The following is a 14968-nucleotide window of genomic DNA, read 5'->3' as shown; positions in this document are numbered from 1 at the left end:
AAAAAAAAAAAAAAAAAAAAAAAAAAAAAAAAAAAAAAATAAAGTGGCAGTATCTTTTTTGCAGGGGCAGGGGACAGGGTCTTGCTCTGTCACCCAGGCTGGAGTTCAGTGGTGTGATCACAGCTCACTGTAGCCTCAACCTCTCAGGCTCAAGTGATCCTCCCACCTCAGCCTCCCAAGTAGCTGGGACTACAGGTGGGCACCACCATGCTCAGCTAACTATGGCAATATCTTTTGAGTTGTATGTCTTTTTTTTTTTTTTTTTTTCAGACAAGGTCTCACTTTGTTGCCCAGGCTGGAGTGCAGTGGCATGATCTCAGCTCAGTACAATCTCTACCTCCCGGTTCAAGTGAATTTCTCCTCAGAAAATGGGATTTTCTTTTCTTTTTATTTATTTATGTATGTATTTATGTATTTATTTATTTATTTTGAGACGGAGTTTCACTTTTGCTGTTCAGGCTGGAGTGCAATGGCATGATCTCAGCTCCCCGCAACCTCTGCCTCCTGGGTTCAAGCGGTGCTCCTAACTCAGCCTCCCGAGTAGCTGGGATTACAGGCATACGCCACCACGCCTGGCTAATTTTGTATTTTTAGTAGAGTTGGGGTTTCTCCATGTTGGTCAGGCTAGTCTTGAACTCCCTACCTCAGGTGATCTACTCACCTTGGCCTCCCAAAGTGCTGGGATTACAGGCGTGAGTCACCATGCCCAGCCTGGATTTTCTTTTTTATTGCATTGTCAGGTTGCAAATTTTCCAAACTTTAATGCATTCCTCAAATTTGGTTTACAGCATTTCCCTTTTGAAACTGAATACCTTTAACAGCACCCAAGTCACCTCAGAAAATGGGATTTTCTTTTCTATTGCATTGCCAGGCTGCAAATATTCCAAACTTTAATGCATTCCTCAAATTTGGTTTACGGCATTTCCCTTTTGAAACTGAATACCTTTAACAGCACCCAAGTCACCTCAGAAAATGGGATTTTCTTTTCTATTGCATTGTCAGGCTGCAAATATTCCAAACTTTAATGCACCCCTTAAATTTTTTTACAGTGTTTTCCTTTTGAAACTGAATGCCTTTAATAGCACCCAAGTCACCTGTTGAATGCTTTGCTGCTTAGAAATTTCTTCCATCAGATACTCTAAATCATCTCTCTCAAGTTTAAAGTTTCACAAATCTCTAAGGCAGGGGCAAAATGCCACCAGTGTCTTTAATATAACAAAAGTCACCTTTACTCCAGTTCCCAACAAGTTCCTTATCTCCATTTGAGACCACTTCAGCCTGGACCTTATTGTTCATATCACTATCGGCATTTTAGTCAAAGCCATTCAACAAGTCTCTAGGAAGTTCCAAACTTTCCCACATTGTCCTGTCTTCTTCTGAATGCTCCATACTGTTCCAACCTCTGCCTGTTACCCAGTTCCAAAGTAGCTTCCACATTTTCAGGTATCTTTTCAGCAATGCCCCACTCCTGGTACCAATTTACTATATTAGTCCATTTTCATGCTGCTGATAAAGACATACCCAAGACCAGGCAATTTACAAAATAAAGAGGTTTAATGGACTTACAGTTCTGCATGGCTGGGGAGGCCTCACAATCATGGCGGAAGGCAAGGAGAAGCAAGTCACATCTTACATGGATGGTGCAGGCAAAGAGAGAGCTTGTGTAGAGAAACTCCCATTTTTGAAACCATCAGATCTCGTGAGACCCATTCACTATCATGAGGCCAGCACAGGAAAGACCTGCCCCCATGATTCAATCATCTCACACTAGGTCCCTCCCGCAACATGTGGGAATTATGCGAGCTACAAGATGAGATTTGAGTGGGGACACAGAGCCAAACCATATCACCTAGCTAATTAATTTTTTTATTTTTTGTAGAGACAGGGTCTCGCTTTGTTTCCCAGGCTGATCTCAAACTCCTGGCCTCAAGCAGTCCTCCCACCTTAGCCTTCCAAAGTGCTGGGATTACAAGTGTGAGCCACCATTCCTGGCCTTACATTTTTCATACAAGATTGGTGCATAGGTACAGCAATACAGCAATTTGATTTGTTTATGCAGTGTTTCTTTTTGGGAAGGGTGCATTGAAAATTTTTTACAGAGGGTGTAACAGTCATGGGTTTTCTGTTATCTGGTCTAAGCAAAGCAGGACAACAATGGGGAAGTTAATCTACAAAAAGCGTCATTCATTAAGAAGGGGTGTGGTTTTTATCCCTGACATCATGTAATTTTCTCTAGTCATTATACAGAATATGACAAATAAGAAAGGGAGTTAATCTATAATCTGAGAAACAGAAGTAGTAACCATATGTGACTCAGATTAAGGGAGGAGACCACCCCTCATATTATCTTATGCTCAATTTCCGCCTCCAAAGAAAGAAGAAGTTAAAACTAAAAGGCAGAAATGAAATCCAGAGGCAGACAGCTCAGCACTGTGCCCTGGGCCTGGTTAAAGATGACCCCTGACCTAATCGGTTATGTTATCTATAGATTCCAGACATTGTATGGAAAAGCACTGTGAAAATCCCTGTCCTGTCCTGTTCCATTCTGATTACCAGTGCATGCAGCCCCAGTTACGTACCCCCTGCTTGCTCAATTCATCACAACCCTCTCACATGGACTCCCTTAGAGTTGTAAGCCCTTAAAAGGGACCGGAATTGCTCACTTGGGGAGCTCGGTTTTTGGAGACGTGAGTCTTACTGAAGCTCCCGGCCGAATAAAGCCCTTCCTCTTTTTTTTTTTTTTTTTTTTTTTTTTGAGACAGAGTCTCGCTCTGTCGCCCAGGCTGGAGTGCAGTGGCGTGATCTCGGCTCACTGCAAGCTCCGCCTCCCGGGTTCACGCCCTTCTCTTGCCTCAGCCTCCTGAGTAGCTGGGACTACAGGTGCCCGCCACCTTGTCCAGCTAGTTTTTTCGTATTTTTTAGTAGAGACGGGGTTTCACTGTGTCAGCCAGGATGGTCTCGATCTCCTGACTTCGTGATCCACCCGTCTCGGCCTCCCAAAGTGCTGGGATTACAGGCTTGAGCCACCGCGCCCGGCCCTTCTTTCTTTAACTTGGTGTCTGAGGGATTTTGTCTGCAGCTTGTCCTGCTACTAGATCACAGTCACATCTCTCTCAAATCTTAAGGTGTTTGTGGGGTTCCAAGAAGGTTTACATTTTATTTATTTTCACACTTCTTTGATCAACAGAGCAGCCTTCCAAACAGAATGATGTCCATTCACCTCGGAACTGCCATGCACAAACCAAGCTGTTTGCTGGCCAGTTGAGAGCCATTATGGCGCACTGTAGTAGTCAGCAGCTCCTCACGCAAACCAGTCCTAGCAGAAAAGAGGCTCCTTTCTTGTATCTCCTCCTGGCACTCCCCAGGTAGCATGCTCCTGTATAAGCCATTTCCATTTTATGATGGAACTCTTCTGGACACTGTTGTCCCTATTTGAGTGTTTCTGTGACATCACCTGAGATGACATTTCAGGTGTCAAGGTCAGTCACAGGGGTAGCTTCAGTTAATGTCTTATAACAAGTTAGTAAGTGCCCCTCAGGTGGAAATGGTCTAGTCCAAAATCTCAGTAGTCTTTGCTTGCAGGTGCTCACAGGCTTTTCTCTTCTCCTTCTCCTTCTCCTTCCCCTTTCCCTTCCCCTTCTCCTTCTCCTTCTTCTTCTTTTTTTTTTGAGACAGAGTCTTGTTGTGTTGCCCAGGCTAGAGTGTAATGGCACCATCTCTGCTCACTGCAACCTCCGCCTGGGGCTCAAGCCATTCTCCTGCCTCAGGCTCCTGAGTAGCTGGGATTACAAGAACCCACCACCGCACCTGGCTAATTTTTGAATTTTTAGTAGAGATGGGGTTTTCCCCATGTTGGCCAGGCTGGTTTTGAACTCCTGACCTCAAAAGATCCTTATACCTTGTCCTTCCAAATTGCTGGGATTACAGGCGTGAGCCACCACGCCCAGCCACTCACAGGCTTTTGTCATTGCCCCAGCAAATACTCCACAAAGAGCTATCAAATGGAGAATTTGTCCCTATCAGCACTCCAGCTTCTGCTGTACAGTGTGGGCTTAGGTTTCCATTTAGCATGTCCAACTAAAATTGCCAGAAGGGCGGATTTATGTGCCTTCTGTTTTACAGTTCTAGGTAGCGGGAACAACCCTGTCATATACAAGCACTTTATGTACAGGCTTTACGGAAAGCGTGTTTAGACATTCCCATTTTCAGAATCCTACTGACCAAGTACGTTTTTATGCCCCGGGAGCTTCTTTTCTCCAGCCCTCCCCAGACCATTTTATTCTCTCTTGGGCAGTAAGTGTTTAGGTCCCTAGCCAGAGGCCAGGCCAGGAGACTCTGGCCTATCTGTCAATCTTACCTTGATTAACCAGTCTGACCATCACCCCAGGCAATTCCAGGTGGGGTTTCTCATTGTAATCTTTACCTTCCTGCTTTTAAAATTCCTCCAAACTGGAGGAAATAGAGCAAACTGGTTTTGGGCCTTTAATGTTGAAGACTATTGGAGACTCTCTTTGGTCCACCCAACCTTCAAGAGGCCAGGTGCGGTGGCTCATGACTGTAATCTCAGTTCTTTGGAGGCCGAGGCTGGCGGATCACCTGAAGTCAGGAGTCCCAGACCAGCCTGGCCAACATGCCAAAACCCCATCTCTACTAAAAATACAAAAATTAGCCAGGCGTGGTGGCAGATACTTGTCATCCCAGCTGCTCGGGAAGCTGAAGCAGGAGAATTGCTTGAACCCAGGAGGCAGAGGTTACAGTGAGTCAACGTCGTGCCACTGCACTCCAGCCTGGGTGACAGAGCGAGACTCTGTCTCAAAAAAAAAAAAAAAAAAGACATTTGTTTTCACTGCATTAATTTCCTTTTTTAAAACTTCATTAATTTTTATTTTAGTTATACCATTTCTTAATAACCATCTAAGGATTTCCATCCTACTCGGATGAGTCTCATGACTCTCCCCTTTCTTTTTCCTCTTAGTTTCATCCTTATCAGTGTTCTCTTCTTTCCCTCCCTCCCTCTCCTTTTTTCATTCCTTCTCCCTCCTTCCTTCTCCTTCCTTCTCCTTCCTTCTCCTTCCTTCTCCTTCCTTCCTTCCTTCCTTCCTTCCTTCCTTCCTTCCTTCCTTTGCTTCCTTGCTTGGTGGGGGACCTGTTTATTTATTTACAACAGCATTTTAGGAAAAGGGCAAACATGGCTCTCTCTTTCAACAAACTCCTGCTTTGGTGCCCAAGGAGACAGGGCTGAGGTAGCCCCTGCCTGGCCCATGGCTCTGTGGAGCCCTGCACCCTTGGGAGGACAAGGTAGCTCCTCAATGCTGTTAATTCCAAAGCTGTTATTTGCAAGGGCTAGAAGGACCTTCTTTCAACACCCAGCATGTGGGTCAATTTTGGGGGAGGCTGGAGAGGATCATGGCCAGATGGTGCCTCGACCTCCACATGTCCAGTATCCACCAATGGGATCTCCTCCCCAATGGCTCTGAAATCCTGAAAAGAAAACCAAACGTACTGAATGAGGGTCTTACACTTCTCTTCACAAGAGCCACGACACCACGGCAGCCCTGCTGTGGGCTGCATAGGTGAAGCACTGGTGCTGAGGAGGAGCTGGGACTCACCCTCTCCGCCTGCCATCTGCCCTTTCTATTTTGGCAAACAACAACAAAACCCTGGAAACTTCAATAAAATGAAGCAAACTTTAGGGAACAGAAAAAACAAAACAGCAGGCTGTGTCCAAGCCCTCTCTCTGCCGTCCCCCTCTCCGAGTCCTCCTGATGAGCTGCTGCTGGTGGCACCTGCATGGCCACAGGACAGGTTTTCCTCACAGAGCCACTGGCCCAGCTGACGGTGACTCTCCCAAGCCCCCTTCATCACCACTCTGGCTTCCATGCTGGGAAGGTAGGATGGGTGCAGTCGGGGGAGGCACCCAGGTATTTTTTTTTTTTTTGAGACCGAGTCTTGTTGTGTTGCCCCGGTTGTAGTGCAGTGGCCGGATCTCAGCTCACTGCAAGCTCCGCCTCCCGGGTTCATGCCATTGTCCTGCCTCAGCCTCCCGTATAGCTGGGACCACAGGCGCCCGCCACCACGCTCGGCTAATTTTTTTTTTGTATTTTTAGTAGAGACGGGGTTTCACCATGTTAGCCAGGATGGTCTCGATCTCCTGACCTCGTGATCCACCCGTCTTGGCCTCCCAAAGTGCTGGGATTACAGGCGTGAGCCACCGCGCCCGGCCAAGCACCCAGGTGTTTACAGAGACAGGAGAGAATGGCACACAGGCTGCATCACCGAGGAGGCCCCACGCACATGCTCAATTCCGGCCAGCGCATGGACAGACGCCCTGCCTAGGGGACACAACAGCACAGCCCACGTAGCCTAAGGCACCCCCAGAGATGGCAGCTGAGCAAGGATGAGGACCCCAGAGTGGAAATTCCTGGATTTGGAGCTGGGCAAGTTTCTGTCCCCATGGACTGGGCAGCTTTAAGAACCAGGGGAGCTGAGGGCAGGAGGCCCAGGGAGGCTCAGTCAGCTGTCAGGAGCAGCCCAGACCCCACCCCTAGAATGACAGAGGACGAGGAGGAGGGTCATCATCTGCAAATGCCACCAAGACAGTGTCGGGTGGCACCCGACATTCTCCAGCACACATGAGCCACTGGTGCCTCTTCAGGCTGTGTCCGTTCACATGGTGGGACCTCCTGCCCATTGGTGGTGGGGGCAGGGTGGGTAGAGAGGCCTTCTCCAGGAGCTGCCTGGAAAACAGGGCAGCCCTGACCCCTACTGGCTGACAATGAGCAGCATATCTGCTATCACGGAGTCTGAAGGTCCCCGCAGTGTTGGGCAAAAGTTTACATGGAACCCACTGGCCAGAATCCACCGACTCTACAGAGGGCAGAAGAGAACCTGCTGACCTCCTAGCTGTCAGCCCCAGAGTCACAGAAGTCACCCCTACTCAACACCAGGACACAGACCTACCGCCCAACCTAAGAAAACAGGAACAACTCCAAGGCCGCCTAGGCCAGGCAGGTGAGAGGAGCTGGGTGGCAGTGGCTGCCAGCTGCAGCTCTGCAGGGTCAACAGAAAGGCAAGACGCAGTGGGGAGGAGGCCAGGAGCCTTGCGGCACATCACAGAGCAGAGGAGGCGGTGCCCACGGCAGTTTGCGGCTAATTCCTCAGTGCGGCCAGCTCCCTTGACAGCTGTTCCTCCTGGCTTCACACGGAGCTCTCAGAGGCAGAGGCAGCCTTGGGCAACTGGCCGAGCTGGTCTAGGACCTCCAGGCCATTCTCCTTGGTGTTTTGCACAATGGGGCTGTCCACCTGCTCCTGAGGCATGGTCAGTGTGGTGGCCGAGCTCATGAAATCCTCCATCACTAATATGTGCATGGCCAGGTTTTGCACTTGCTGCTCGAAACTGTCCATCGCTGCAGAGGCCTTCTGTAGGTCCGTGGTGTTCAGGGTCTTGTCTGGGGCTTTGGTTATCTACACTATGTTCTTGGTCACCGCCTTCATGGTCACAGCTGTCTGCACCTCGGGGGCCACTGTGTCCAGGCGGATGCCACGCGGAGCCAGTTCATGCTGCTGTTCCCCTTGCAGACGGTGTTCCTGGCGTACACACGGTGTGTACTCCACGTTTTTCTGCTGAAGGGACTTCTTTGCTTTGGCCTGGCTGGCCTAGGAGTGCTTTTCTGCCTTCTTGTCTGGTTTCTCCAGTTGCTTCACCATACATTTCAACTGGAACAGGGTATCGTCCGTGGCCAGTGTGACAGAAGCACCCCTTGGAAAGGCAGAAGGGACATGAACTCCGGGAGGCATCAGGTGCCAGTGGCACTTGCCTTATTTCTTTTTTTTTTGAGACGGAGTCTCGCTCTGTCACCCGGGCTGGAGTGCAGTGGCCGGATCTCAGTTCACTGCAAGCTCCGCCTCCCGGGTTCACGCCATTCTCCTGCCTCAGCCTCCGGAGTAGCTGGGACTACAGGCGCCCACCACCTCGCCCGGCTAGATTTTTGTATTTTTTAGTAGAGACGGGGTTTCACCGTGTTAGCCAGGATGGTCTCGATCTCCTGACCTCGTGATCCGCCCGTCTCGGCCTCCCAAAGTGCTGGGATTACAGGCTTGAGCCACCGTGCCCGGCCCCTGCCTTATTTCTTAATAACCATTTAAAAATGTTTGCCTTCCTGGGAGAAATCCTTTGATTCTCCCCTCTCCCATTACCTATTCTCTTGGTTTATTGCCTTAATGGTTTTATTACCATCCGTAAGACCCAGGAGGGGAAATTGAGGCAGCAAATTTGATAAGGCTTCTCTGACTATAGCTCAATTTTGCAGTAGTAAGGTTATACGGGGTGCCCATGCAAAAAAGGCTGCCTGAACCACAGCATTTTATCATAACCTGGGAAATAGGCATTGTCATGCAGGACTCCTGTTGACTCCAATAGAGATGGCACTGTGTCCTAGAGGCCAAAGAGACCCGGAACCAGTGAATGAGACTTAGAGTTTACTGAGGGGAACTTGCACACAGGGACGGTCCAGTGGTGGCCGGCTGGATAGGAGAACCGCTACCTTTTATAAAAGGCATACAGTTGATACAGCATTTTCACTCAGCACCTTCCACCTAGCAACCTCTACCCAGCAACCTCCATTTAATCCACACAAAGGGACTCCATTCCCTGTGTGGCCTGTGTTCCAAGGAATGAGCCAGGGGCTCAGATGTCCCTGAAACTCTGGGTTGACCACTCCCGGATTCCTTAACTCAGGACTCTGAACACACATTCTTCTTAGACTCTAGGATCATTCTCAGGGTATGCTTCAGTTAAGTTATTGCTGTCAGGTGCATCTGCCATACAGGCATCTTCAGTGGTTGAATGCCTGGTCATTGTAAAGCCAGCTCCGCATGGCTTGCATATGAAACCGATCAACTGCTTCATCTGGGGTGTTCCATTTGACATTTATAGGGAGTGTAGGGGCCAAGGGAAAAACTTCTCCTTTGCCCTCTCAAGGATCACTGTAAATTCAACCCACAAAATGCAGATTAACAGAGAAATGTCATACAAATGTATTAATGTGTACATGAGGGAAAATCACAGAGTGATTACCCGACATACCACTGAGGCGCAAATACTTCTATAGCCTTATTTCAGAGGGAGATGGGGAATATAGATCATTCTGCTGAGGGACAATTAATGATTATTAGGAAGAGCAAATGGGTGGCGGTGGAGAAATAGAGATTAACTTATAAACGGGCTGGGCATAGTGGCTCACACCTGTAATTTTGATACTTTGGGAGATCAAAGCAGGAGGATTGCTTGAGGCTAGGAGTTCAAGACCAGCCTGGGCAACACAGTGAGACCCTACCTGTACAAAAATTTTTAAAATTCGCTGGGCTTGGTGGTGCATACCCGTAGTCAGGAGGCTGACGCAGGAAGATCTCTTGAATCCAGGAGTTTGAGGTTGCAGTGAGCTATGAATGCACCACTACACTCCAGCCTGGGCAACAGAGAGACACCCTGTCTCAAAAACAACAACAACCACCACAACAACAACAAACTTATAAATGGTTCTCTTGGAAAGTGAATGAGCCTGAAAGAGATATTATCTTGTGAATGGGTCTGTTCAAGAATGTGCTTAGATTCTTGGTCTTCTTTTTTGTAATAGATAATGAAATAACAGGGAGGAGAAGGAAAAATAATTGTTCTTGGAGAGTCCATCCAGTCTTTATGTAGATACAGGGAAGTGTCTTCTAGTGTCTGTGGATCTCGAAAGACCTTTAATTAAAAATACTCATTATACCGAAGGGAGCTATATTTTGGGGTGAAGTTCCCTGAGCTCCTTCAGGGGAGTCTCCCTTCTCAGGGTAAACAAATTTTACAGGGGCTTTTATCCAATCTCGGGGCTGGCTGTTCCCTTAGGAATAATCTCCTGTGTGTGTGGATCACATATAGCCACCTGCAATTGTTCTGTAGTGAGCTGTGGATCCTGCGTCAACCTCAACATGCTCTTCCATTCTGCAGCATTTAAAATCTAGTTACTCTTGCAATCCATCTTCGTAAAGATTCCTCAGGAAGCTGAAGATAGTAATCTACAAAATGGAACGATTCCTTCACATCGTACCCTCTAGTCTCATAGTGACTTGGTTTTGCCCTTCCCCTACATTGACTGTCTTCTTGGTAACCCACTTCTGAGTTATTTTCTGTTTCCCTGCGTAAGTTTTCCCTTGTGGATCAGTTTGCAGGCTAGTGGCTGAAGCTCAGACTCACTGAAATCTGAACTTGGTTTAGCACCAAGGTCTGACCCAGTACTCTCTTTCAATTTCATTTTAGCTATTATAGTTAACAGTAAACCAGAATATTTTTCTTTTTTGCGTATTAGTTTGCATTTCCTTATGCATCCAGTGAATCAACTCTCCAGGAGTTGGTTCTGTCTCTAAATTCCATTCGTAACTTTTATCTTTAGTAACTGAGCACAGCACAGCTGCGGCTATAAACCACGGGTGACCACATGGCTACTCAGGAATCAAAGGTTCCTCACCCCCCACTCTTTCATCCTTTCTCTTCCCAAACCACAACTTTCCATGAGCCCAGGCCATTCTAGCAAATCCCACTTACATGACACCAACTTTGCCAGGGCGGGGGGAAATGACACTCAATGTGCCTGTTCTATTATCTCACTTAGCAACAACAATCAACACAGAAGACTTTTGTGACCAAATTTGTATGTGGGGATTTCCCCATACACCAAGCAGCAGTCACCAGCTGGGTGTCCTCTGATTCGATTTGGACACTATCTATCTAGAGATAGTGTTATCAGAAAGGGGTCCTGATCCAGACCCTGAAAGGGTTCTTGTTGGATCTTATGCAAGAAAGAATTTGGGGCGAGTCCACAGAGTAAAGTGAAAGCAAGTTTGTTGAGAAGAAACAAAAGAATGGCAACTCCCTGAGGGCCACTGTGTGGCTATTGTTATGGTTATTTCTTGATCATATGCTAAACAAGGTGTGAGTTATTCATTAGTTTTCTGGGAAAGGGGTGGGGATTTCCCAGAACTGAGGGTTCCTTTTCCTTTTAGACCATATAGGGTAACTTCCAGACATTACCATGGCATTTGTAAACCGTTATGGCACGGTGGGAGTGTCTTTTAGCATGCTAATGCATTATAATTAACATACAATGAACAGTGAGGAGAACCAGAGGTCACCTTCGTTGCCATCTTGGTTTTGGCAGGTTTTGGCCAGCTTCTTTACTGCATCCTGTTTTATCAGTGGGATCAGTGAGGTCTTTGTGACCTGTATCTTGTGTTGACCTCCTCTCTCATCCTGTGACTAAGAATGCCAAACCTCGTGGGAAAGTAGCCCAGACGGTCTCACCCTTATTTTACCTAGCCCCTATTCAAGATGGAATTGCTCTTGTTCGAACACTTCTGACATATTTCCCCCCACCCTTTTACAAGGGAACTCTTTTTTTTTTTTTTTTTTTGAGACGGAGTCTGGCTCTGTTGCCCAGGCTGGAGTGCAGTGGCCGGATCTCAGCTCACTGCAAGCTCCGCCTCCCGGGTTCACGCCATTCTCCTGCCTCAGCCTCCCGAGTAGCTGGGACTACAGGCGCCAGCCACCTCGCCTGGCTAGCTTTTTGTATTTTTTAGTAGAGATGGGGTTTCACCGTGTTAGCCAGGATGGTCTCGATCTCCTGACCTCGTGATCCGCCCGTCTCGGCCTCCCAAAGTGCTGGGATTACAGGCTTGAGCCACCGCGCCTGGCCTACAAGGGAACTCTTAAGCCGAAGGGTTGTAGAGGGTTGTAGATCCATCCTCTGTAACTTCTTCAGGCTGAATAGGGGTCATGATATTTTTGCTTAATTATTAGGGTCTCTCATATTCAGGGTAGAGAAGAGCTCAGTCAGTTATGGTGAAGGCCATTCATAACTCTTCCAGGTATCACCTTCTGTTCTGACAAAATGTGCTATGTGAAAGATAATTAATGTTCAATTTAAGAAAATGTTGAGTATCCTTATTTTGCGTTTCTACACAGAGTACAACAACAATATATTCCACAGCAGTAAAGGAGATAAGTAAAATTATCCCAGTAAACCGAATATGAAGACTTTTCATAAACTTGACTATTGTTGAAACCAAATTGTTAGGGGATCACTAGCTGATTCTAATACATGACCAGAATCAGAATACTGATCTAGATTTTTACATTACTTATTTCTCTCTTTTCTTTTGAGCAGCAGCCGGAGATCAATGGTTGATTTACAGGAATAAGCAGGGTCAGTCTAAATTTCAAAAAAAAAAAAAACCCTCAAAAACAAAGATGAGATTAGAATCTAATAAGATGTACAACAGTTTTTGAAACGTAATTTTTTTCTCTCCAGTTCCCATTTTCATTAAAAACAAGTCAAGGTAGGACTGATTTGTTTGCAAAATAAGTTTTAGTCTCATTATACTTGTCCTGATTATAATTATTTGCCATATAGGCTCCTTTTAAAATTGGCTTTGATGGGACTTTATTCCATAAGTAATCTTAGATTAGCCTTTTTTTTTTTTTTTTTTTTTTTTTTGAGACAGAGTCTCGCTCTGTCGCCCAGGCTGGAGTGCAGTGGCCAGATCTCAGCTCACTGCAAGCTCCGCCTCCCGGGTTTATGTCATTCTCCTGCCTCAGCCTCCCGAGTAGCTGGGACTACAGGCGCCCGCCAGTTCGCCCGGCTAGTTTTTTCTATTTTTTTTTAGTAGAGACGGGGTTTCACCGTGTTAGCCAGGATGGTCTCGATCTCCTGACCTCGTGATCCGCCCTCCTTGGCCTCCCAAAGTGCTGGGATTACAGGCTTGAGCCACCGTGCCCGGCCAGATTAGACTTTTTAAAGCTTTGAGCCCAGCCATGAATTTGACTGTTTATTCCTGAAAATACCTGTATGAGTTGAGTGAATTCCTCTCCAAGTTTCAAGATAATTTGGGGTTCCTGGGCTTGTCAAAAAGTGACATTCTTTACTTACTACAAATCAGGAACTCTGTACAGGGATTGCATAAACAAGGTATAAGGCTAGTTTTCTTAAGGGGCTTTTCTTTTTTTTCTTTTCTTTTTTAACTCTGTAAGTCAGCTTTGATTCTTTAAAGCTGTCTGTATCTGAAAGCACACCATCTCAGTCAAAGCCTTGGTAAAATAATCAGTGTCTCCAACTGTGTCCTGTTATAAAAGAGAACAGATTCTTATTGCACTTATGCAAATAACTTAACTATAGTGCCATAAGTTAAGAGTACTCACAAATAGTTTCCAAATTCTGGTAAAATCAAGTAGAGAGATAGAAATATGCTCAAAATTTTGCTCATAGGAGTATATTTTATTCAATTGTTAAAAACTATAGATCGCTCAAAAGAAAAGTTTTCTTGACTCTGAAAAATAAAACAGAAAGGATAAGCAATATTTTAAGCAAAACATCATAAAAAGATTATTTTGGTCTTCTATTAGTTTAGTCTATGCAACTAATTCCTGTGTTGCTTGATATTTATAATCATATTAGTTTTCCAAGAAAGTCTTGTAAGTTCCTTCTCTCTATTTTAATGGCACACTTTCCAAAGTTGTCAGAGAGCTGCACTTAAGAGTACTTGTCAGTCCTGTAACTGATTATAAGCCACCCTTTAAAGAGGATCAAAACAAGACAATAATTGTCTGTGGATGACAAAGTCTTAGGGCAGCCACAGTTAAAGACACAATTAACTAGGAATTTGGGTTACTTCTGTGGCATATAACAATTATAATTATTACTGATAATATGAAATGTGTCTTATTAGAATTAAAGGGGTTTCCCATAATTTTGGAACACATGCTAATAACATATATACAAATACAGCCCAAAGAAAGCCAAACACCATTTCACATTTGACAATGCTGTATAATTTTAGTATACCACATAAGGCAAATATGTCATTTTTGAACTTTAGGGGGACATATATCTAAAGGATTAATCTGATCATAAAAATATATAATTTAGAATTTGATTTTGGAGTTTGTCAAAATATCAAAAGTTTAAAATACTGATAAAATAGAATTTCAGGTCACCATAGGCCATTCATTTAGCCAAAATGATAACTCAAAGATTTTTTAAAAATTGAAAACTTTTACTCATTGATAGAGGAAAGACTTAGCTTTCTAAATAATCTGTTTTCTCTCCTTTCTTTTCCTTGTAGTTTGCTTAAAAGGCAAACAAAAATCTTTCATTTTTTCAAGATTCCATAAAGATCCTGTTCAAGAGAGAAAGCCAAATTTCACCTTTGCATTAGTGTACAATTAATAGCAAACCCAATTTTAAACAAAACCTTATAGACAAATCTACCCAATCTTAATCAGTTTGACCATAAGGTAAGATTCTCATAAACCTTTTATAATTTTTATAATTTTCTATTAAAAAGCAGCTCAACAGTGTAAGAAAACCCTGTTGTGCTTTTATTTCAATGTTTGATTTATAGAAAAACTGAATAATTAAATAATTATTAATTTAATTTTGACCAATAGGTTCACACACAGAAGTTTTACAAGATTAATCTTTTACACACCTTCCATAACTTGGCCAAACCTTCAGCTTTATCCTACCCAACATAAAACAATCTTTAATCCTCTAAACCAGACCAGACCAAAAATCCCACATTCCCATACCTTCTTATAATTTTTATCAGAAACATATTCTACTTTCCTTACACACCTTGCATGTAAAACTGTGTCTTCAGTAGTCTTGATTACATGTGTTAGAATGTTAACTCTTAGCAACTTTTATTTTTGGTGAAAAACCTGGTAAGTAGGCGATTTTAATTATGTACCAAGTATGGAACCTAGGATACCAGACAAGTGCAGATAAGGTCCAACTCTTTCCAGCATAGCGAGGGGGCATGGCTAACTCCATACATCCCCAGGTCTTACCTAAAATCTAATGGCTCCAAAGTAGGTAAGTTGAACAATTTTCAAAGTCAAAGAAGCAATTTATGACCTTAAAACATTTAGCAG

At 45.0% G+C, this 14968-nt stretch overlaps 1 pseudogene; it reads right to left on the bottom strand.

Annotated features, from left to right (window-relative positions):
- Positions 1–7149: 7149 nt before the first annotated feature.
- Positions 7150–7797, bottom strand: LOC111547523 (annotated as a pseudogene).
- Positions 7798–14968: the final 7171 nt, after the last annotated feature.

This window comes from Piliocolobus tephrosceles, chromosome 1 (genome assembly GCF_002776525.5).
Source record: "Piliocolobus tephrosceles isolate RC106 chromosome 1, ASM277652v3, whole genome shotgun sequence".
NCBI classification, from domain to species: Eukaryota; Metazoa; Chordata; class Mammalia; order Primates; family Cercopithecidae; genus Piliocolobus; species Piliocolobus tephrosceles.
Note: the sequence above shows the minus strand (reverse complement) of the source record. Positions and strands in the feature narration are given on the sequence as shown.